Raw genomic sequence first — 26,123 nt, forward strand, 5'->3', positions numbered from 1 at the left:
CTCGGCCCTCTGCTGCAGTTCGGCCTTCCGCTGCTCGTGAATCTCCGATTCTCAGGTATGATGTAAAGTTTTTCCCTTCTTGATGTTGCTTTCTAAAATTTAGAATATCTGATTAGGGATTTGCATTGTCGAATCCCGAATTAGAGATTTGCATTGTCGAATCCCTTTTTAGGGATTTGCATTGTCGATTCCCAAATTAGGGATTTGCATTGTCGAATCCCTTTTTAGGGATTTGCATTGTTGCAACCCTTTTTAGGGTTGGCATGCTTTTGTTCCCAGGTATATTGTTGGATAGTTTCCAGTTGCCCTGGCTTGAAACAGTTTGACCATCAGTTTGGAACAGATGATGAGAGCCTGTAAAATGCAATTCCTATTTGTGTAGTCTCAGGTGCTCGGTGGACCACTAAAAAACAGTTGCAGTTGTGATTTTGGGGTATACCCAAACAGTTCTTAAAGCATGCCAAAGTTCAGTGTTGTTTTGTTTTTTATATGAATTCTGTTTTCTATGGATGACTATATAGATTTTATATGAATTCTATTCAATCTTGTTTTGTTTTTGTTTCTTGTTTTTTTTTTTTTTTTTTTTCTTTATTCACTTTTAACTTAGAAGGAAAAAAGCTATTTTCAAGCTACAATATTACAATTTTTGCTTAGATCTATGCTATGGCTTTCTAATCATGTAATAAATGCTGGCTTAACAATGCCAATAATCTCAGTATTAAAAGATGTTAATTCTCATGCTTATTTATATTAGGAACAAATAGACTAAGCAATTCTACTTCATATTTTCTATTTAGTTGAATCTGCAATTTTTATTTAACACATTTAGTACTTGTTTGGTAGATCCAAAAATATGTTAATCTCATTTTAGTTAACAATAATTATGTATTAGAGATTTTTACCTGTATTACATAATCACTTTTAACATGAACTCATTATCTATTAGAGATCAAGATTAATGCATAGTTTCTATTAACCAAAATGAGATCAACTCATTATTTAGGTGTCTACCAAACAGGGCCTTAGGTGAGTTGATATTGTTTGTTTGGAGTAGTAAACATTATGCAAATATCTTTTTCTATTTGTATATTGTTTACACCATTAAAAACCATAAACTGAAATGGTTATTGGGAAGTATATATTCAGGTGGATCGAAATGATTATTTGGAATTCAGTATTCTGGGCAATGTTAGTGGAATACAAGTACAAGTATTGTGAACAGGGTGCCTTGATCCAATTTCTCAAGATATGGTTGCAATTCACAAGTACTATAGTGCTGAACTATTTCTGACAATTGTCTAAATTCGGGCTTTCAGCCCATTTGAAAAGGTGTAGTAGGTGTAGAGATCCGAGTAGATCTAGTTTTAAGGTCTTGGCGAAGGGGATCCATCATCTGGGCCCCTTATCAGAGAATCCAAGCTACGTATTCCATTTTTTTTTCTCCTAATGATGTGATATGAGTATCATTGCCTTGGTGATTGGTCACCTAGGAAAAATTAGGTTTATGTTTTAGACTGAAGTTGATAATCATGAACAATTTGCCTCAAGATTCACTTAAATATCAATGGCACCATGGTAGAAGGAAAGAAGCATAAAGCCATATCCTCATAACCAAACAAAATATGACATTCAAATAAAGAAGAAGACAAAATGAAAAGGATTTTTACCACTTTATTTTCTCTCATTCATTCTCTCTTCTACACTGTTTTCCACTCCTGGAGTTGTGAAGATTCAGCAAATTGTACTGATCAGGGAAAAATAATAAACAAATAATAAAGATGGGTGTTAACATTCCGGCGTGAAAACCCACCCTAAGACAAACAATAGGAATGGCTAAAATGAAGCAGAAACAGAGCCAACACAAACCAAAAAATTATTTTTGTGAGACGGTGTGGCTGTGCATAGCTTATACATAAATGTTCTCCTCTATATATTAGTTTTCATTCCGTCAAAATTGTTTGGGAAGGACAGAAATAGATGAGAGCACCTTTTGTGGCCTTCTATGGAGCCATGAGTCCTTCAATTGTGTAGGCAAGGGACTGTGCCCAATCAACTTTGAATAGCAATGCTTGTAGTGTCTGCATCACATTATAATCTGGATCAAGTTTTTGCTGCCGGCCCTGCAAAAAAAAAAAAAAAAAAATCACGGCAAAGGTTCAAAACAGTAAACTTTGATGCATTTAAAAAAAATAAAAATCTGAAGGCTGCCTTTGGTTGCAAAATGGATCCTCTAAAACATGAAATAACTGTCTTGTTTACCAATCATAAGGACTTTGTAAACAAGAACTAGATTCAAACTAATCATCAGCAGACCTTTCCCTGGATGGCCATATCCCAAAATCACATTTATCAAACAATCCTCACCATTGAAAGGGAGAATTTTGTGGATGGTCAACAGCTCAACCCAGTCCTGTTGACCATTGATATTCTTCAAGAAAAGGTGGGGCTGCTTAATTTTTAGTTTGATGCTATACATGTGTGTTTTTACCTTTTGGATTATGACCTGACTAAGGTAGGGCTGCTTAATTTTTAGTTTGATGCTATACATGTTTGCCACATGTATGAAGATAAGCCTAGGAGGTGCGTGGGAGCTCTGCTGGTCTAGACTACTCTGGCATTTTAATTACCTTTCCTGCCATCATACGTTCTGAGTATGAAGTTAGAAGAGTAGATGGCTTTGGTGGGTTCTTTACCAATTAATGGGAGCATAATCCATTTAAAGATTTCCTTTACTTTGAACTTTTTGGCAATTCTTCATTTGTAAGGCACTTATTCCTTAATGACTGATGTTGTGTTTTTGTGAATGACTTTAGGTGTTTGAGTCGATGGTTTTGAATTTGAAGCAACATTTGATTTTAATGCCATCTTTATTTTTGTTTTTAATTGTTACTTTGTATAATTGCATCTGCTTGAACATTTTCTGATTCTTGTACGGTTTGTATAATTACTAGGTACATACTAGTTGTTTTTGTCTTCTCTTTCTAGTTGAATAGACTAGCAGACTGCTGGAAATTACTTCCACAGTCCATTTTCTATTTGTTTCTGATAACTACCAAAAAAATGTCTAAGGCTACAGACTAAGCAGGCTTTTAGCTACGGATATAAACCGTAGCTATAGCTACGGATTAAATTCATAGCAAAAAAGTTGGTACGCTATTAAAAATTGACAGTCCTGTAAGGGACTTTTTTAGGCCCACCACAATCTATGTGTTCTATCTAATCCGTCCATCTATTTTGAAATATAATTTATGTCAACATCCCATAAAATTAGGTATATCGAACCCTCAAGTGGACCACACCGTAGGAAACAATAGAGATTAAATCACACGTGATTCCTATGGTGTGGTCCACTTGGGCTTTCAATATACCTCATTTTTGGGATCATTTCCTAAATATATTTATAAAAATGAATGGACGGAATGGATAAACCATGTACATCATGGTGGGCCACACGTAGGTACCCAATCCACGTCCAAAATAATTGGGCGCACGCTCAAAAGAGAGCCGCATGCCCAAATCAATATTCGGCCATCCCTCTCCCTCCCTCCCTCTCCCTTTCAATCATCCCAAAACCCTCTCATTCCCACTCTCTCAATCATCCCATTTTGAAAGCCCTTCTTAAATTCTTCTCTCCATCTCTCTGCAATCGAACTTGGAATTCCAATTATCCCATATAAAACCCTCATATCATTTTTCTCATTTCCTCCACACCTAAAAAATCCTAACCAACGGCTCTCTCTCTCTCTCTCTCTCTCTCTCTCTCTCTCTCTACAAATGGATCGCCCAAACTCACCGCCTTTTCCTTCCAAAACCCTAACTCCAAGCAAAAGCTCCTCTGATTCTTCTCTCTCTCTCTCTCTCTCTCTCTCTCTCTCTCTCTCTCTCTCTCTCTGCAATTAGACTTGGAATCTAGTCATATTTTTCTTACATTTTGTTCATCAGGAGATGCTTCATTTCTCATCTAATTCAACATGATGATGGTCTATTAGTAGGGGGCATCGGGGCTAGGCCTAAGATCGTGGAGGTGGACTAAGGTGCAATCCATCACCAGTATCTATTCGTTTATGTTTTTACTTCTAAAACGTTGGGATGTTCGAGAATTGGGTTATGATTTTGATTATATGCATGATAACCATATACTACCTCCTATTATATTTAAAGTGTTGAGTTTTTATTTTATATAGAAATATGCCCTCTAGTCATTTGAAGAAATGCTTTAACCAATACCTATCAATCCACTATTGCCTTTCCTCAACCATATCTTCAGATTTTACCTCTGTGATTGACACAACATGGAGCACACAATTGAAGTGTATGTTTCCTCACTTAATTAGGTCTTTTGAAGCTTTAGAAGCAGAACAGAGCATGCTTGATCGATGGGACTGTTTTATGTAGCATTTTGAACCAGCTCAGCCCTGGCTCTGTACCCGAGGTTGAGTTCTTTGCATTTGCATTTGCTCCATTATACTCTGCTTCTGCAAAACGGACAGAGGTTGGGCCCCATTTTGGATCCCAATCACATTCTGGGGTACATCCAAATAGGCAGTTCATGTCCTACTTTTCATTGTGGACTCGAGGCTTCACCTTGCTTGTTGCTTCTCTCTATTCAACTGAAAAAACTAACAGCTATTGGAATTTAATTGCTCTCTCTATTCATTTCCTGCATTTGATCATTTGCTAATGTGTTTGTACAAACTTCATTGTCTTTTAGGCCTGCATTGCTAATGTGAGATCAATGGTGGATGTCAAGACTGGCACTATTTTCGAAGCAATGCTAGAAGCAACAAGAAGCTGAGAAAAAAAAATGTCCAGCCAGAGAGCCCCACCTTAAACATTGCAGAGTTCATCATTTTTTTTATTGATCATTATATTATCATATTTAGTGTTCACTCCCCAAGTATAGGGTTGTGATATAGTAATAAACTCGGTGAGATCGAAGTCGAATCCCAAGGGACTGAAACCTGTACGTAATCTGAAACTAACAAGAACTAGAACTAGAATGAGATGAAATCTAAATCGAGTGTAATCTGAGGAATAATGGTGAAATATTAATGTAAAACTTAAGAAATTTAGAGGTAGGAAACTAGGGATTCAGAGAATCTACTTGTAGAGATCATGGAGTTCTTATGCCTGTTTCAAGAACTCAACTGGACTTAGAGTCTCATCTTCATCCAGTTGAAGGGTGTACCATGAAAATCAACTGAACTTCCTTTGATATAGTTTTCAAGAGATAAAAGGTATATGAATTAGAATGGATTCCATCACCAAACCATGCCCAGGAGACAAAGTAAACAACAGAATTACACTAATTAAAAACCAATCAACATGATATGAGGATTAGGAAGGGTTTCGTCATCCAACCATGCCCAGGAGACGATGGTGAACAATAGGGCTTCCTGAAATCATAATTAAAATAAGGAAAATTAAATACTCAAAGCCATCGCAGATCTATTGTAATTTCAGTCACAACAAACCATTAAAATCTAAAGGTATTCCTTAAAATCAAACTAAGATCAACATCAGTTTAGTAATGAATCAAAGCCATAAAGTCTTCCCATCATGCCACAAGCTTCACCTCTTAGCCCTAGCTAAGAGGTTTAGCCCGTCATGATTTGGCTGAATCTCTCAAATAACATAAACAAAAAGAAAATAACAAAACAACTCCCAATTTCTCTGTGCTCCACGTCCAGCCAAGGTCCTTCTCTAGATCTGAATCCTTCTCCCCACGTCCAAAACCTTCTTTTATAACTGCTGGAGGCGGTGGAGGGCTGTCGCAGCCATAGCGAAAGCTTTTACGCAGTCAAGTTCGGAGTTTCAAAACTCCCTACTTTCCTCGCTCAATTTTTAAAGAAACACCATCCCTTAGGACATTTTTGAGCCCTCTACATGATGGACGGTTCAGATCTGCCATATAATGAAATATGGTGGGCTACAACCGCCTGGAAAAGTCTGTTTTCGTGGATCTGCGAAAGCTTTCGCACTCCTTTGCTGTAGTAATCGGTGGGCCCCACAGAGGTGTTTTCAGGGAAATCTACCCCGTCCATTGCATTCATGATAAAATTTTAGTAAGAATGGATGGTTTTGAACGTCCATTGATGCGGCCCAGAGAAGAAATTACAATAAAAATAATTTTAAACGTCGCAGAACCGCCTGTATGTGGCCTCTGTATCGCATACGTGTGCATGCATGGGTGTAAAATTTCAGCAAAGTTTTATAGTATTCGATCCACTCTACAAGATGGACGGCTCGGATTTTTCGTACGGGTGACGTGTGGGTCCCACAAAAGTTTGCAAAAACGGCCAGCGGCTGTTCGTTGCGCAGCTGAAAATGGCAAGTGCCATTTCTGTTTTGGAAACTGGTCAGGCGCGGGCGGGCGCTGCTTGGATTTGGAAGGAGGCGTGGTGCTCGGCGTACATACAATGTACATGATATACATGCACCATATGCAAGGCCAACTATGATGCTTATCAAAAATCTGTACTATCCATCCTTTTTTTCATATTCTTTAAACCGTCAAGGACAATTTTGAAGCATATCCAGATAGCAGGTGGGCCCCACTTAGTGAATTAAGGGGTTGATCTGTCCGTTGGCCCACTTTTAGAGATCTTCAATTGCTGAAATTTAATATGTATAGTTAATTTATGGCCCCCATCACATGTATGAAGTCTTGTGTCAATCGGATGGCGGGAACCATGTGATCTTACATTCTGGACCAATTTTGGGCCACCTGAGCTTCAGTTTCTCGATTTTCCTGGATATATGTGTGCACTAACACGATTAAATCAGGCTATTAAACGGTATCATGCTTGTAAATCTATGCAATAACTGGGGTCTAATATTCAATATTTGACCCTCAACACAACCCCCAACCAGCATTTTGCAAGTCCTGAGCAAAGTATGCGAACAATACATTGAGAATTACGAGCTAATTCCTGTGAACATGAGTGATTAGTGAAGAATAATCGAGATGCGAAAATGTGAAGGTTCACGAATGTTGGGTATTCCTTTCTCCTTGACTCCAGCGCGCATTAAACTTCATAATCAAGTTTAAAATATTAATCTCTTGATTAGAAAAATTTTAAACATTAGGTCCATGAGTGTATAGTGTAATCTCAGCTTAGCAACATTAAGATTCACTTCTCGATATCATTGGCAACTAATAAGAGAATTTACGACAATCAAAACCAAAACCTACCTCATAGTTCATCTTTTCATTCTTCCAGCTTTTGATTTTTCCATTAAAAGTAACATCAATGAAAGGTATCAAATCCGCACCTATAGGGAGCAAACCTATGGTGAAGACCAGTCGCTCAATATTTTCTGAATGTCAACTGTGGGGAATCGATCCTTCACCTATAGGAAGAAAACCTATGGTGAAGACCATTCGTCCAACCCTGGGTAATTTCTTTTTCTTCACTTCTTCTTTTTCTTTTTCTAGTGATCATGATAGGCAAATTGTCTAGGCTGGTTCCTTTCGTGCTTAATGATTACCAAATCAATCCTTCAATATTGAACTAAAACCTCAATGGGTAAGCAAGATGTGACATGTGAAATCATAATTCAATCAATGTTTACAATATCTAATCATGGATTAGTATTTCGAGCTTTACAGTGAAACTACCAAATGACTGGATCCAAGAGTAGTAAATCACTAACATTCCGTATCTTATACTTCTCAAATCACGACTATCCTTCAAAATCACTTCGAATTCACAAGAAAGGTCAGAAAAATTTAAAATTTTTTCACAAATTTCACTTAAGATCAAGCAACACTGATTAGGTAACCTAATCTCTCACCCCCAACCTAAAATCTATATTGTCTCAATGTAAAGGAAATAAGCATGCAATGCACATGGGCCAACAAAAGTAAATGAGAAGTGATGGGAAGATAGTACCTGGACAAAGGAATTGAGAAAAATGTTTCCACCATGATCACAGCATGTCAATCAGCACGAGAGTGAATACACGAAAGCAAACTATCCTAAAATAATGCAGGAAGCAAACTAACCTAATGGCATAAAATCGTCTAACTTAAAACAACATCAAGCGAACTATCATAGTCCTATGAAAGTAGGGAAAAAAATACTCAATCATGCCACAAGGTTTCTCTTTCGGCCAATATCTTGATAAATTTCTCAGTAGGTTTATCAACAAGATCATCCAAAAGCCCTCTTGAATCAAGTGTAGACTTCCCTGATATCTACGTAAGAGCGGGTCAGCACAACAGAGAAACCAATAAAAATAAAAATAAAATCCTACCTATACCACTTTCGCAGGTGCTCTCGATTGCATTTAGCATATGCAACAAGCCTTTAAACCCCTAGGTTGCCCCTAGTGGATGAGTTGTAGTCTCGTGAGGGTTTACAACAATGTTACCCACAAACATTGAACTAAGAAAATAAAATGGAATGAAAAGCTAGGTTGCCTGCCAGGAGTGTTAAGTTTACCATCTATCCTAAAGCAGTATAAAATAAACTACCCTAGTCCTATGAAAGCAGGGAACCTACTTATACCTCCATCAGACAAGGAGATCAATCCTGGTAAACTGGATCAGTTAGAGGTATGGACATGTTCTTTGAATCAACTTTCTCGACAAATGGCTTTAAGCGATGTCCATTTACTTTAAACTCCTTGCCATTGTCCGGATCTCTTATCTCAACGGCCCCATGAGGATACGCAGTGACCACAATGTAAGGGCTAGTCCAACGAGATCGAAGCTTACTTGGAAAGAGATGTAATTGAGAATTATACAAAAGAACTTTCTGACCAGGTGTGAATGATTTCCATAGAATATGTTGGTCATGAAACGCCTTCATTTTGTCCTTGTAAATTCTCGAGTTCTCATATGCGTCGTTCCTGATTTCTTCGAGTTCATTCAACTGAAGTTTGCGTAGCGAGCCAGCGTTGTCCAGATTGAAATTCAATTTTTTGATTGCCTAGTAGGCTCTATGTTCTAACTCCACAGGCATGTGGCAAGCCTTCCCATAGACAAGTCTAAAGGGAGACATTCCAATAGGGGTTTTAAACGCAGTAAGGTATGCCCATAAGGCATTAGTCAATTGGGTTGACCAATCCTTAGGATCAGGGTTAACCGTTTTCTCTAGGATATGTTTGATCTCCCTATTGAAAATCTCAGCTTGTCCGCTTGTCTGTGGATGGTATGGGGTGCTCACCTTGTGAGAGATACCGTATTTCTTCATTAAGCTTTCGAATGGTCTATTACAAAAGTGTGAGCCCCCATCACTAATGATAGCTTGAGACGTTCCGAATCAGGAAAGGATGTTCTCTTTTAGAAATTTAATGACCATGCGATGGTCATTATTTTGACACGAAATCGCTTCAACCCATTTAGTGACATAGTCTACAGCGAGCAAAATATATAGATTTCCAAAAGATCGGGAGAATGGTCCCATGAAATCAATGCCCCAGCAATCAAATGCCTCGATGATAAGAATGAGATTCAAGGACATCATATTTTGACGGGACAACGCTCCCAATTTCTGACAACGCTCATAAGCTTTGCAAAACTCATGAGTGTCCCTGAACATAGTGGGCCAGTAAAAGCCACACTGCAAAATCTTGGCTGTGGTCTTTTTGGCAGAAAAGTGACCACCACAGGCCTGTGAATGACAGAAAGAGATGACACTCTGATGCTCAACGTCTGGCACACATCTCCTTAAGATTTGGTCTAGGCAATATTTAAATAAATATGGATTGTCCCAGAAAAAGTTGCGTATCTTAGTAAAGAATTTCTTCTTATCTTGCACAGTCCAATGTGTTGGTATAGAACCTGTGGTAAGATAATTAGCAATATCAGCGAACCAAGGTGAATGGGAGACTCTGAACAGTTGTTCATCAGGGAACAGATCATTGATATGAGTCGCCTCAAGGGAATCAGAGGTATTGAGGTGAGAAAGGTGATCAGCGACTACGTTCTCTACTCCCTTTTTATCTTTAATTTCCAAATCAAATTCTTGGAGTAAAAGGATCCATCTTATCAAGCGGGGCTTAGAATCATTCTTAGAAAGAAGATACTTGAGAGCCGCATGATCTGTGTAGATAATGATCTTGGATCCAATCAAGTAGGACCTAAATTTGTCCAAGGCGAACACTATGACTAAGACTTCCTTTTCCGTAGTCAAATAGTTCACTTGGGCAGGATTTAGAGTCCTACTCGCATAATAAATGACGTAAGGCCTCTTATCTTTTCTCTGACCTAGAACTGCTCCAAGAGCATAATCAGAAGCGTCGCACATAAGCTCAAAAGGAAGGCTCCAGTCGGGTGGCTGTATGATGAGTGCACTTGTCAACATGCCCTTAAGCTTAGTGAAGGCTTCCTTACATGTCTCAGTCCACTCGTATGGTGCATTCTTTTGAAGTAGATTACATAAAGGACGAGAGAGGAGACTAAAGTCCTTTATGAATCGCCTGTAAAATCATGCGTGTCCTAAGAAGGATCGCACGTCTCTAATGTTCTTGGGTAGAGGTAAGTTAGAGATAAGATCGATTTTTGCCTTATCCACCTCAATTCCTTTAGACGAGATAATATGTCCAAGGACAATTCCCTTATGAACCATGAAATGACACTTCTCCCAATTAAGTACCAAGTTCTTTTCTTCACATCTTTCAGCACACATTTAAGACTCTCTAAGCACTCACTGAAAGATGATCCGAAAACAGAAAAATTGTCCATGAAAACCTCTAAATATTTTCCCACCATGTTAGAAAAGATACTCATCATACATCGCTGAAAGGTGGCAGGGGCATTACATAATTCGAATGGCATCCTTCTGTAGGCAAAGGTGCCGTAGGGACATGTAAATGTGGTCTTTTCCTAATCCTTAGGAGCGATTTCAATCTGATTGTAGCCCGAATACCTGTCAAGGAAACAGTAATAGGAATGACCAGCTAGCCTTTCCAATATTTGATCAATGAAGGGCAAAGGAAAGTGGTCCTTCCTCGTGACGGTATTCAGCTTCCTGTAGTCAATGCACATTCTCCAACCTACAGTAACTCTTGTTGATATGAGTTCATTATTGGCATTGGCTACGATGGTGATCCCGGACTTCTTAGGAACCACCTGAGTTGGACTCACCCATTAACTATCGGATATGGGGTATATGATACCCACATCCAATAGTTTAAGAACCTCGGCCTTAACCACTTCCCTCATGTTTGGATTTAGTCTACGTTGTGATTGCTAAGCGGTCTTCGCATTATCCTCAAGATATATGCGGTGAGTATAAATCGAGGGGTCGATTCCCTTGAGGTCTGCTATTGTCCATCCAAGGGCTCTCTTATGCTCAATGAGAGTAGATATGAGCATACTCTCCTGTTCTTTCTCCAAGTGGGCAGAGATCACCACCGTGTATGTCTCATCTTGACCTAAATAGACATATTTCAAATCAGAGGGCAAAGGTTTTAGGTCAAGTTTTAGCGGCTTCAGGTTAGATGGTAGAGGTACTACATCAGTTTGGGGCAACTCTTCAAATTGTGGCCTCCATCGGTTAACTTCAAGTATCGGTGCAGTATCAAGCAAGGCACATGTCTCCCTAATCATGTCATCATCAAAATTATGGGAGTGGGCCAGGCACGTCTCTAGAGGGTCAGAGGATAAGGTCAGAGGTGTCGTATTTTTCACGAAAGAGTTAATCATGTTAATGTCATGGAAATCGTCATCATCCTCTAAGTTTCTGCCGTTATTGAAAAAGATGTTTGACTCCAATGTCATATTCCGAAAAGATATATTCATGACACCATTCCTGCAATTGATAATTGCATTTGAAGTGGCAAAGAATGGGCGACCAAGAATGACAGGAATTTGAGTGTTCATGTTATTGATGGGTTCTGTGTCTAGGATGATAAAATCTACTGGGTAGTAAAATCTATCAACTTGGACCAACACATCCTCAATTATCCCTCTTGGTACATGAACAGAACGATCTGCAAGTTGTAGTGTGGTTAGGGTGGGTTTTAATTCCCCCAAACCTAACAGTCTATATATCAAGTAGGGAATTAGATTGATGCTTGCTCCTAAGTCAAGAAGTGCATGATCAATTCGGTGGTCCCCGATTACACATGATATGGTTGGGCTACCGGGATCTTTGAATTTCTGTGGCATGTCTTGTTTTAGGATGGCACTCACTTTCTCGGTCAAGAAGATCTTCTTTTGAATACTCTGCCATCGTTTGGTCATGCATAAGTCTTTCAGGAATTTGGCATATGAAGGTATCTGTTTTACGACATCAAGTAGAGGAATGTTGACTTACACTTGTTTCAACACCTCTAGGATATCCTGAGAGTTAGAGAGAGATTTTGGTGCGACCAACCATTGGGGAAATGGAGCAACTGGCTTTTCTAGAAGTTTCAGTTCTAATTTTTGTGGGGCCTCACTGGATCCATCATTGTTGTCCTCTTCTGATTCTTGAGGCTTTTCGGGCCTAACCGGAAGGGTTTTATCAATGATCTTCCTACTCCTAAGAGTGATGATGGATTTAGCGTGCTCCATTTGATTTAAAGAGTTGGGATTACTTATCTCGTATTGTGGTTTAGGATTGGGGAGCGGTTGTGCAGGAAGCATCCCCTTTTCTATAACCGTTATATGTGAATCTATCTTTTGCATAAAATCTCGCATTGCCTGGGTTAGCTCTTGCATGGAATTTTGAACCGGTTCTTCTTGAGGTTTTCCTTGATTTGGATTTTGATTGAAGAAACTTTGAGGGGTAGCAGTTTATCCATTTCTCCAACTAAAGTTTGGATGATTTTTTCAACCAGGATTGTACGTATTAGAGGTCGGTCCATTGAAAGGCCTTTGATAAGTATTTACGGCATTGAATTGTTCATTCAACACTTCTCGAAAGGTGGGTATTGTAGGTTAATTTTCAGTTGTATGAATGTTGCAATCACAGATGCTGCAAACACTTTCATTAACCTTATCCTTCTTTCCTTCCATGGCCTCAACTTTTCTTATGAGCGTAGTCACTTTATACTTGAGATCATCTTCTTCTTTCAAGAGATACAATCCACCTTTCTCCTTAGATTGAGTCGGCCTAGACGTGGTGTTCAATTTTGGGTAATAGTCCCATGATTGTGTTTTTTCAGCAAGATTATCGAGGTAATCTCATACCTCGTTAACATTTTTATTAATGAATTCCCCATTACACATTGTCTTGACCATTTAACGCATGGAAGATGTCAGTCCATGATAGAAGAAATTTGTAATGCGTCACATTTCAAAGCCGTGTTGTGGGCATGAACTGACTAAATCCTTGAACCTTTCCCAACATTGGTAAAATGTTTCATCCTCCTTTTGGGTGAAGTTCATGATTGCTTTTCTAAGGGTAATCATTTTATGATGTGGAAAAAATTTCTTTATAAATTCTCTTTGCATATTATTCCATGTGCCAATGGATCTAGGACGCAGTGAATGTAACCACATCTTAGCATTCTCCTTCAAGGAAAAAGGAAAGAGTTTCAGCCTTACTGTGTCCTTAGACACATTTTAAAAATATAAAGTGGCTATGATCTCATCAAACTCTTTTAAATGTAGATATAGTTATTCAGATTCAAGCCCATGGAACTTAGGAAGGTGTTGGATAACCCCTGGCTTGATGTCCATATGTCCTGTATTTTTAGGAAAAATCATGCATGAGGACGTACTCAGCCCCGCTGGTTGTAAATAATCTCGTAAAGTACGATGCGGGGGTGCTTGATGCACTTCGTTCTCATCCTGAATGTCCTCCACCCCGGGTTGAGGTAGAAGAGGTTGGTTCTCAGCCATCACTTCAATTAACTCAGGGGATTTCGAGTGATGTTTAGTCCTGCGATGGATACTTAACCCCTCAACCAATCCTCCTTCAGTCAAGAGACGTCGAGTGTTGTCATGGGCCCACTTGGGCATGAAACACTCACAACCCTCAATCAAATTCGAAACCTAATCCTAAGAAAGGAAAAGAAAATCTAGAAAGAAAGAGAGGATTGGAAAGAAGTTACCAAATTGGAGTCCCTAAGTTAAAAACCTGCAAAAGAAAACAAAACAAGTCAGTTTCTAAAGAGAAGGTCTAAAATTAGAAAATCCTTAAAAACAAAGATAGAAGTAAACTAGTTTCTAAAAGAAGAAATTCCTAAAAGAAAGTGAAAATTTAAAATAAATTAGGAAAGTCCTAAATTAGAAAGTAAGTTACTAAAAGAGATCTGCAAAATAGAAAGTAGAGAAAGAGCTTACTAAATTAGAAATTTCTATCTTAAAAGCCTACAAAATAGGAAAGTTAGTTTCTAAACAAAAAAATCTACAAGTAGAAATTTTTTAAAAATAAATTATGAACCCAAAGTTAGATTCTAAAGGAGTTAGAATTAGAAAGTTACTAAAAATAAAAATAGAAAGTTAGTTTCTAAAAAAGGGAAAATTTTTCTAAAACTAGAAAATAGAAAGTTACTTAAAAGAAGAATCTAAATCTAAAATTAGAAAAGTATAGAAAGTAAGAGGAGAAGTTAGAAAGATGGTACCAAATGAGAAGTTCCTACGTTAAGATCCTGTGAAAGAAAACAAAAGAGATTAGTTTCTAAAATAGAAAGTCTAAAGTAGAAGTTCCTATAATTAAAATAGAAAGTTAGGATCTAACAAGGAAAGCTCCCTAAACCTAGCAGCTAAGTTAGTTTCTAAAAAGAAGAAAAAATGAGTTAGTTACTAAAATTAAGAAGAGTTTCTAAAAAGGAAAATAACTAACCTAGTTTCTAAAAACAAAAGGGGAAAGTTCTAAACCTAAAGTTAGAAAGTCCTAAATTAGAAATCCTAATCCTAAAATAGAAACTAATGTTAGTTTCTAAAGAGAAAAAAAAAATTCTAAAATAAATGAAAGCCTAGAAATAGAATTTTATTTTTTATTTCTTAAATAGAAAGTTAGTTTCTAAAAAGGAAACCTAGAATAAGAAAGTTTTCTAAAACTAAAATCCTAATTTTAAAAATAGAAAAGTAGAGAAATTAGAAAGGGATTAACAAATTAGAAGTTTATGTCAGAATCCTACAAAACAGGAAAACAGATTAGTTTCTAAAAACAGAAAAATTCCTAACCTAAAATTAGAAAATCCTAATCTTAAACTAATCCCAAAACTAGTTAATCTCAGAAAAACGTAACCGTTAGTCCCCAGCAACGGCGCCAAAAACTTGTTCACTCCCCAAGTATACGGTTGTGATGTAGTAATAAACTCGGTTAGACCAAGGTCGAATCCCAAGGGACTGAAACCTGTACATAATCTGAAACTAACTAGAACTAGAACTAAAATGAGATGAAATCTAAATCGAGTGTAATTTGAGGAATAATGGTGAAATATTAATGTAAGACTTAAGAAATTTAGAAGTATGAAACTAGGGATTCAAAGGATCCACTTGTAGAGATCAGGGAGATCTTATGCCTGTTTCAAGAACTCAACTGGACTTAAAGTCTCATCTTCATCCAGTTGAAGGGTGTACCATGAAAATCAACTGAACTTCCTTTGATATAGTTTTTAAAAGATGAAAGGTATATGAATTAGAATGGATTCCATCACCAAACCATGCCCAAGAGACAAAGTAAACAACAAAATTAAAGTAATTAAAAACCAATCAACATGATATGAGGGTTAGGAAGGTTTTCGTCATCCAACCATGCCCAGGAGACGATGGTGAACAACAGGGCTTCCTGAGATCATAATCAAAATAAGAAAAAGGAAATACTCAAAGCCATCGCAGATCTATTATAATTTCAGTCACAACAAACCATTAAAAACTAAAAGTATTCCTTAAAATCAAACCAAGATTAACATCAGTTTAGAAATGAATCAAAGCCATAGAGTCTTCTCATCATGCCACAAGCTTCACCTCTTAGCCCTAGCTAAGAGGTTTAGCCCGTCATGATTTGGCTGAATCTCTCAAATAACATAAACAAAAAGAAAATAACAAAACAACTCCCAATTTCTCTGTGCTCCACGTCCAGCCAAGGTCCTTCTCTAGATCTGAATCCTTCTCCCCACGTCCAAAACCTTCTTTATAACTGCTGGAGGCGGTGGAGGGCTGTCGCAACCATAGCAAAAGCTTTTTTGCAGTCAAGTTCGGAGCTTCAAAACTTCCTACTTTTCTCGCTGAATTTCCAAAGAAACATCGTCTCTTAGGATGTTTTTGAGCCCTCTACATGATGGACGGTTCAGATCTGCCATATAATGAAATATGGTGGGCCACAACTGCTTGGAAAAGTCAGTTTTCGCGGATCTACGAAAGCTTTCTCACTCCTTCGCTATCATGATCGGTGCGCCCCACAGAGGTGTTTTCAGGGAAATCTACCCCGTCCATTATATTCATGACAAAATTTCAGTCAAGAATGGATGGTTTTGAATGTCCATTGACGCGACCTAGAGAAGAAATCACAATAAAAATAATTTTGAGCGTTGCAGAACCGCCTGTCTGTGGCCTCTGTATCGCACACGTGTGCATGCATGGGTGTAAAATTTCAGCAAGGTTTTGTAGTATTCGAGCCACTCTACAAGATGGACGGCTCAGATTTTCCGTATGGGTGACGTGTGGGTCCCACAGAGGTCTGCAAAAACGGCCAATGGCTATTCGTTGCGTAGCTGAAAACGGTAAGTGTCGTTTCTGTTTTGGAAACTGGTCAAGTGCGGGCGGGCCCTGCTTGGATTTGGAAGGTGGCGTGGTGCTTGGCGTACATATAATGTACATCATATACATACACCATATGCAGGGCCGACTATGATGCTTATCAGAAATCTGTACCATCCATCCTTTTTTCATATTCTTTAAACTGTCAAGGACAATTTTGAAGCATATCCAGATAGCAGGTGGGCCTCACTTAGTGAATTAAGGGGTTGATTTATCCGTTGGCCCACTTCCAGAGATCTTCAATTGCTGAAATTTAATATGTATGGTTAATTTATGGCCCCCATCACATGTATGAAGTCTCGTGTCAATCGGATGGCGGGAACCATGTAATCTTGCATTCTGGACCAATTTCGGGTCACTTGAGCTTCAGTTTCTCAATTTTCTTGGATATCTGCGTGCACTTCTATCAATCTCGATCCCCTAGAGTCTGTCCCTTGCCTTGGTGATTCTAGAGCCTCAATTCTATACATTTAGCATCTTTTTCAGTCCAGCTCGTAAATACACCCTGCATCACAAACACGATTAAAATGAACCGTTAAGCAGTGTCATGTTCGTAAATCCAGGTAGTAACTGGGGTCTAATATGCAATATTTGACCCTCAACATTTAGTACGTAAAAAAAAGGAAGCGGTCCCCTTATTTCTGTGATTGAAGCTTTGATATGATTTGCCCACTTTGGATGGCCACTACTATGCACCAACCATTGGATATGTTTATTACGATGAACTTTGGCATACATGATGACATGGACTTGTTTATGTTCTGGATCAATAAAGAATTGTTGTTTAAGAAGTTGGTGTGTCTTCCCATGTTTAAAGGTTTTAGTAATACTGACATGGTTGTCCAAAACAGAGTCCACTTCTATTATATAATCGAATCCTTGGTTGCATGATCCTTCTAATAAAGTGCCATTGTGGCTTTCAACTGTGCTACTGACTCATGCTCCCGCTCATGCTTCTTCGCTGTTTATACTTGCTAACATTTTAAAAAAACATTTCCCCACTCCTGCAACCCAATTATCTTGCTGCTTCACTTCACACTCTGCGAAACTATAATTAGAATATCATTATTTCCACCCATTGCTATAAGCCTAGATGCTCATTAGCCCATAGGTAGAAATTTTCAACTCTGCTATCTTAACTTAAAGATCACAGTAGTCAGACGATCTTAACTTCCAACCAGAGGGCCCTACCTACAGCATTATTAGGCCGATCACAAAAGCTCCATTTCTTTCCATTAAGCATCATATACAATACCCCAAAAACAAACTAGTAGTATATAATGTTCAGTGCTTCCATTGAGTTTCTATGGCATAGGCCAATTCTTCAATTTGCACAATGACTCAATTAGTTGCTAGCAGATGGTCAATTAAGAAAGAAATGTGACAGCATTCTACATTCAATGAAGAGAAGGCCATCAAAATAATGGCTAGAAACATTTAATGAAGAAAAAAAATAGCCACTGGGTGTGAGGGTGTGTAAAAAAGAAAAAAAAAGAAGCCACTCATTTCTTTTGTATATTGTGCCACACTTTAGGATTGAAAAGACTGATTCTTGCATGTGGCTCATCTTATGAAAAGCTGAGATCTCACACATGTTGCATATTGGCATGTGCGGCTGCATGTGAATGGACACAATTCCACATACATGTGGGCTTAACCTCTGTTTTATGTTTACTTCATATGTTTTCAGACTTTTTTAGTCACATATGATAGTTGGCATCATAGCTTGTATAATGTTTAATTATAGTAGCTTAGTTTTTGTTTGTGCATGGAGAACTCATTGAGAAGCCAGTGTGTCTAGATTTGTTTGCAATCATTCTTGCCATATAATCTTTGGCCATCTTTTTTTGTTTTTTTATCTAGGCAATTGATTTATTATTTTTTCTTAACCTCTTTTGTAGGACATTGATTTACAGATTAGGAAATTCGATCGGTAAGAATTTTGGAGCATCTTCCATCTATGGCAGTGCCTATCAAATTAATGTTTGGATTTTAGAAATATTGGCCCCACTTGTAATTTTGGAGCATCTTCACCATTTGGTTGCTTGCTTTTAATTTCAAACCTCCATTAATAAATCTATGAACTCTTGTTCCTCCTACCAGATGGGCATCTCCAAGCGTTAAGTTTCTCCTTCCACCCCCCATGCAACATATCTACGTAAGTTTCTCCTTACAATATGGCATCTCCAAGCATATTTCAAGACTCTTTATAAAAGAATTTAGAAACAGTCCTAAGACTAACTCTAAAGCTCATTGTAAAATGCAAGCCATTGATTATATTTAATTATGGTGTTTAAAGTCTAACTTCCTAAACAAAACATGCTAACTCTAGTTTCCTTGACTCTTTCATCCAAGCTAACTTGCTCATTGGGCAAACTGACCTAAATTAGAAAACTCTATGGAAATTCCAAGCAACTTACAAACTTCAAAGATAACTCAAAGTTGATTTCAAAGACCCCACATCTGACCAAAGGGGCTACTCGTAGGCAACTTGATGGTTACAAGTGTTGCTTACCATGGAAATGTTAAAAGGTTGAGAGTCAAACATTGAGTGTGATTTCTCATTACTGTGGAAATCACAGTAATGAGATCCATTTCTTGTTGGCATGACTGTCTTTGTCCATTCTCCCTTTGTTTAAATGACCAAAGGGGCTAGTCGTACGCCTAGTTGTCTTTATTTGTTGGCATGACTGTCTTTGTCACCTTCCTGTATTCCTCAAAGATGGAAGCTGCACCAACGGCCTTCCAACAAGGACCAATAATTAACACAGTGGGAATTGTTTACAAACTATTTGTTTCGCAGATATTGTTTCCAAGAATAATCAAGTAGCAACTACTTCACTGGCAATACTTCGCTGGCAATAAAGGAAAGGAATTGCAATCTAAATAGGTAAACCATAGAAGTTGAAACTTACTAGAGTACATTACTTAGACACAACCATCTGGTTGTGGTGTTCTATGGACTGCAGGAATACCCCAAGATGAGGTCTATGGTTTGTGTAAGGGCCATATATAAAGGGCCTGGTTGGACTTGTGGGCTGTGCAGTACAACTAGTTTGCTATTTAGGTGATTGGACTTATGTGCCCAGGAGTGTAATAAAAATGCCAATCTGGACCAAATATATTAATCAGATGATATGTGAGGTCCACCCTTGGACCTCCAATTGTTAACACACTTTATGTGTGGCCTGGATGCATCAAAGTATAAGCAGTCAGGAAGCAAGAGCATGAGTCTAAAGTGTGATTTGAAGTGAGAGTATTGCTTAGGTGGAAGGTTCATGCAACTTGATGTAAATCAGATTTGTATCCCGGCCAAGGGATTTGGTCTACATTGGGAGCAATTACTTGACCTTACATTTTATTTTTTGCTGCCCAATTAAAAAATTTTGATTTGTTACTCTAACAAAAGATAGAATTTTCTTACTTAATGGTAATGGTTTGGATTTCAGGGTGCATGAAAACCTAAATATCCTGAGCAGTGGCTCCAATGCCTTGAATGTTCAGGAAAGGGTGAGAATACCATTGTATTGATTAGGCTAACGATAAATAAATGGAAAAGTTCACCAATTTCCCCTTTTAATGAGCACAACTATGGCATGGTAAGTTGGGCTTGAACCTAAGACCTCAAAGTTGAAGTGAGGAGCACCATACATTGGTTTACCAGCTCAAACTTGAAATACCCATAATAAGAATAATGTACATAGAACCATGGGTGTTCCTGGTCTGTGTGAACTTATAAACAGGTTGGATGGAAAATAAACATTACTGTGGATCTAGGAAGTTTTAAATGGTGGGTGTTCAATCACCACTGTTTTTCTGTCATGTGGTCCACCTGGGATTTGTATCTGCCTCAATTTTTGGACCATGCTCTAAAAAGTGATGGTGAAATGGATGGACCACACACACACACACACACACACACACACACACACACACACACACACACACAAGGATAAGATAAATAGCATTTTTTTCAATAATTTTGACGTTTCTCACCAACACGTTTGATAAGTCAATTGTATTGCTGTCACTGGTACAAATATGATACCTGATAATTAGAACCATGGGTGTAAGATAACTGAATTTTTTTATCCACTTCTTAGTTTCTTTTTTTCTTTTTTTCTTTTTTTCTTTTTTGTCTTTCCGTTTGACTAACACAACAACTGTGTGCAGATAACCTGCGTATACAAGGGAAAGGAGCATGCTGAATTCTGAGTTCACTGTAAGCACACATTTTTTAACTTGTGAAAAGTTATGTTCACTCACAAGAGTAGGATTTTGAATCTTACTCTTCTAACATGTGCCACTATGGCATGACTGTGCAAGATCCAGGCTGTATTGGGCCATTTAATATCAGCAGTTCCTGGATCTTACACACACTCGTCACATTGGCATGTGACTGAGAAGAGTAACATTTGAAAATCCTGCTCTTCTTGCAATTATTCACTAAATGTTCCTTCTCTGCAATAATTTTGATAACAATGATATGATATCCTCAAATTTAGGTTGGGCCTATACATATTGATGATGGAATTGGAAAACAAATCATCAACCAAATCACAATGACGATGATGAAAAATAAAACATTCTACACATAATCTAATGGACATGATTTTATTAAAAGATTATGCTTCATACTACATTCCCTGTATGTCACTTGGATGAATGAGCAATGCACTAGCAAGATGTGGACAATTTGATATTCTGAGGGTTATTGCTCTACATTGTTTATGCTAGTGCTAATATAATTTAGCTAAAATCTTATTTGATTGGTATATTCGGGATTATAGATCAGACTAGGACCTGTAAGTGAACCAACCCATTGCCAAAAATTACAATGTAAGGGGTTTAATGAAATGCACCCTTTCTATAGTGAAAGCTTGACCATCTATTAGGGAGGCTGAGGCAGAAATTGAGATGGAGACCTGTTAGAGAATAGCATCCACTGACAGGTAAAGCACTTCTAGGGAAATTGGAACAATTGATTTGGGGGAGCACGATGTGAAGGGGCATATATATCTGAAAATTAGAACAGTAGGATGGACTATCTTAATTGTTGCATCTTCTCGATTGTGCTGGGTATGTTGAGGATGTCATTGTAAGTTGCTACAGTTAGTGTTTGTAAATTGTGCATGGCTCATTCATGGTGAAACTGTGATCAACGCTTTGGATCACTGAACCATGAGTGTCACTTATACAAACTAATTACTGTAAGTTTGCCGAAGCATTGTCTATTACCTCTAGCTTATTTATATAACATGCTAGTAGCATTTGATGGCCTACTTTGCATTTTGATCACTGTTTTATGGTTTGATCTTATTCAATGTTGCAGTTCTCGGAGACGCCGCTCCCACTTCTACGACCACTAGGCACACTCAATGCCAGTGACTCTGTATGTATATTACTGTCTTTCAATTCTGTGGATACTTTTCTTTATTTTTACAATACAATAGCACATCTAAGGTGGATGAAGTTACATGGTGTCGTACTTCATGGATTCGAATAAGGGGCTTTTAGATGCATTGTACAATGCTCATGCAGCGGCATTTGGATTTTTAGTTTGCATAAGTGGAGCCCATCTTTCAATTGACTGATTCTTTATTTTTATGTTGAAAAGTCCTCTAGAGTGGTTCGCCCTCGAATAATTACAAAAGTCACATGGGAGAAGTTATCGGTATAACTGTTGGATGTGCAGGTGGACTATTGATACTCGCATCCATTTTCTATGGTGGATGAAGGATGCACCTAGCCATATGCGAGTGCACACAGACTCACCAAGATTTGTATTTTCAACATTATTGTAAATGTATTTGTAATTGATTGAGTGAAGGATTGTAATTGATTCATTATTTATTATAATTGATTGAATGAAGGATTGTAATTGATTCATTATTGAATGAATGAATGATTATGCAGGTGGTAATTGAATGAATGAATGATTATAAATTATTTTTGAATATAGGCAATAGCTATGGATATTGACCGTAGCTGGTAATCTGACAACCGTAGATGTTATTAAATTCGGCATATTGCTACAGATCTAGCACTACTTCTAGTTACAAATACTATCCGTAGCTGTAGGTGCTTTTTGCTACAGAAATGATTGCTACGGATTTTATCTGTAGCTATTGTGGTCTATAGCTACGGATTAAATCCGTAGCCATAGATTTTAGACCTATTGACTCGGCACCTACGACTATGGTCGTGCTACTGACGAAAACCCTAGCCATAGATCTATGGATACGGATTAAATCCGTAGCCTTTGCCTAGTTTTTTGGTAGTTATGGTTGGGTTTGGCTCCCTATTTAGCTCTACAATCTTTTATGGTTGGTTTTCAGCTATTCTGAATTGGATATTTTATATGATTATAGGTCCTATTGCTGATGACATGTTCCACTAGTAAGCATGTTAACCTCTATGTGGAAGCAATTCTCTTTTTATTTTTTATGTTTGAAGGAGTTGTTGATTGTCTACTTGCTGCTTCCAGGAATTGGACTTTCTGACAGCAGTATATTTTCAGATTTTTGTGACTAGTGTAGCTGTACCTAAACTGTCTTGGAGTTTTGTGTAGCGCCTCTAATGCATTTCTGCTTTCATTTCTGTTATCTATTTGCTTATGCTTGATGGAACTTGTTGTTAGTGTTTTACCTATTTGATCTATTATGTTGCAGCCTTAGTCTGACTAGTTAAGGATCTTGGCCTGACTCAGTCAACTAGCAAGTACTAGAGGCTTGGAGAGTTTAAATAAGTCATGACCGGTGAGCTTCTCAGGCCATTAAGAAGATAAAAACCCTGACATAGCCCAAATAATCATTGGCTTCAAAGCAGAATTCTCACCCCTGTTTTAACGTTTTTAGCTTTTGAGTTCTTTTTTTTTTTTTTTTGGTACTAGGAGAATATAATAAAATATTAAACTTCTAGGCAGCTCTCTTGAAGTTTCTACTCTTACACTACTTAGTTTACTACACTATAATAATTTTACAAAATTTATATTTATTTCTCAACAATCCTTAGTGATTTGCATTTATAAAACTTGTTAAAAAACAAAAGCTGCCTTGGGTTTTTGGATATACCATTGAATTGAATTGAAATTTATTTGATTTATGAACTCAAAATAATCAAATTGTGGTCTACTTCCTTAGCTTTAGTATACAAGGTCTGAGGTGCCTACTGCAATTATGTTAATTTCTAGTTAGACAGTAACAATAATTGAAATTTGAGGGTTAATATCTTCTTGATTAAATAGGATATTTGCAGCTCTATTTACGAGTACATCTGAACAACCTCATTTTGCCGTGCAAGTCATCTAAGTCCAAAACACATAAGGTTAGGTGGCTTTCCATTAATATATGATATTCCTCATTAGTTTTCATTGTATTGCAGCGACCTCACCAAACTCCATATTATATTTCAGGTATCAATACCATCAGTCAAAGGCACCACAGCCTGTCTTGCTGGCATATCTAGACTTTTTGTGCCAATATGCTAATTGTGGAGCACATCCATACAAGATAGGCAATAGGCTGCATCACAAATGTCAACCATTTCGAAAAAGAACCTGCTGCCACATCCTTTATTTCTTTTGTTCTTTTAACAGTAACACAAGCTGGAAATCCATATTTTGAAGTTAAAGCTGTATTTGTGGAACCATTATTCATGTATAGGTTAGTATTGAGTTTGGACTCCAGTTCATGACCCTTCTCTAGTCTTATTTTGCATCTCAATGGAGTTGCAATAACTGTTCTTGAGCTGCAACTGCATTTTTGTTTCTGACTTTCTACTGAGATAAAAGCTATCATTCATTTTGATATTTGGAGTTATTTTACCATGTGTCTCTGGTACAGAAAAGATTCATAGTCCTTTTCTAAATATTGTCCCTGTTCATTTCAGGCTTGCAGCTGATTGGCCTCCAACAATGCAAATAGTTCGCCTTATATCTCAGGATCACATGAATAACAAGTACTTTCTGATATTTTTCTTTAGTATTTATCCAAAATGGATTATTCTGTCTGTATTCATGTACCATTCTTTTGTTAGAACTAGACCATGTTTTTTCACTCTTCGATATTCTGAACGTTTTCCCTTTAATTTTAATGTCAGGCAATATGTTGGCAAGGCAGATTTCTTAGTTTTCCGGGCACTAAATTAGCACGGTTTTCTTGGACAACTACAAGAAAAGAAGCTTGTGAGTCATGTGGAGTTTCAGCTGTTACTTAGTTTTGTTGATGTGTTTATTCGACTGCCTATATTGTATCTGTCTTTCATCGGCTAGCTTGATCATGAGAGTCATCTGTATCATCCCATTTGTCGACACTTGATTTATTAGTTTCATATGAGTTATAATACTATACTGTGCTTGTGATATACTGATACCTATGTCTTTTCCTTCTACATTTTTTGTCCAATTGATACCGTTGCATCCCCCTCCTGGCGATACATCAGCACCCCTCCCGGCGATACATCAACACAGAGAACCGTATTGATTGACGGCACCAAAGAACAAATTGGATCTGCAAAACAATTGGTCAATGAAGTCATCAGTGAGGTATGTATGAGATTCCTAGATTGGCTTGTATACTGGACCCCCGTTTTGCCTGAAAATAGTCAAAGAACAAGTTCACTCCTAATTGTGTTTACGGAATAGTATTTTATCATTTTTTACTGGGTTTTTGTCCCGAGTAAAATGGCTCTAACCTAGCATCTCATGAACTGCACACATGAGATTCTACACTTTGTTCAAACCAATCATTGGCACAGCAAGATTGTCCAGGGATGTGAACCTTCCACTTCCTGGGCATGTCATACTAAATCCTGCTGTCAGTACTGTGTACATGCAAATGCATGTCAGTTGCAATATCTCCACAAAAAGTAAAGGCAAGGACATTAGTGACCATGCCAACCTACGTGGCTAGGTATGCTTTGTCTAACCTGGCTTCTTCTGCAATTATGTGCTCTCCATATCTACATAGGATAGGTATAATCAGTATTTTTTATATTGCTTCTGTACTGGTTTCTTCTGCAATTATGTCCTCTTTAGTACTGTTTGCCTTATATTTCGATCTGCCAAACTGTTCCTCAATTACAAAATAGGAGCTTGTTCATAAAATACTCTTGCATATTTGTGATATCATTGAGGCAGGTAATCAGGATTTCTGCTGGGACTATACTTCTTGTTTGCATTTTATTTGAGTTAGAAGAGAACTGTGTTGGGAGCCTTGCTCAAAACCTTAGAATCTAGCCTCCCGAAACAAACCAAAATTATGGAATAATAAAGCAATGAAATAAATCAAAGCATAAACCACACCACACAAGAGATTTTTACGTAGAAAACTCTCAAAGAGGTAAAAACCACGGGACCTCGTCCAGATCAACAATCCACTATGAAGTAGAACGTTACAACCTTCTTCACTACGCAAGAGTGGATAAACAATAAGAGAATAAAAGAAAAATAGAGAGATCTCACTGATCACGAGGA

The 26,123-nt window shown here is 37.7% G+C and overlaps 1 long non-coding RNA gene and 1 other non-coding gene across 9 annotated transcripts; both read left to right on the forward strand.

Annotated features, from left to right (window-relative positions):
• Positions 1-25,836, forward strand: LOC131219363 (uncharacterized). 8 transcript variants are annotated; one of them, XR_009158140.1, is made up of 7 exons: positions 1-55; positions 201-433; positions 23,020-23,047; positions 23,136-23,406; positions 23,895-23,974; positions 24,539-24,607; positions 24,749-25,836. It is a non-coding gene; the product is annotated as an uncharacterized LOC131219363 (long non-coding RNA). The 8 variants fall into 8 exon arrangements; XR_009158139.1 differs by lacking the exon at positions 201-433 and having other exon boundaries at positions 24,749-25,832; XR_009158141.1 differs by lacking the exon at positions 201-433 and having other exon boundaries at positions 23,169-23,406; positions 24,749-25,831.
• LOC131219691 (small nucleolar RNA R71) lies at positions 13,236-13,342 on the forward strand. The gene has a single exon (XR_009158337.1). It is a non-coding gene; the product is annotated as a small nucleolar RNA R71 (small nucleolar RNA).
• Positions 25,837-26,123: the final 287 nt, after the last annotated feature.

The sequence above is a fragment of the Magnolia sinica genome, chromosome 11 (genome assembly GCF_029962835.1).
Source record: "Magnolia sinica isolate HGM2019 chromosome 11, MsV1, whole genome shotgun sequence".
Taxonomy (NCBI): domain Eukaryota; kingdom Viridiplantae; phylum Streptophyta; class Magnoliopsida; order Magnoliales; family Magnoliaceae; genus Magnolia; species Magnolia sinica.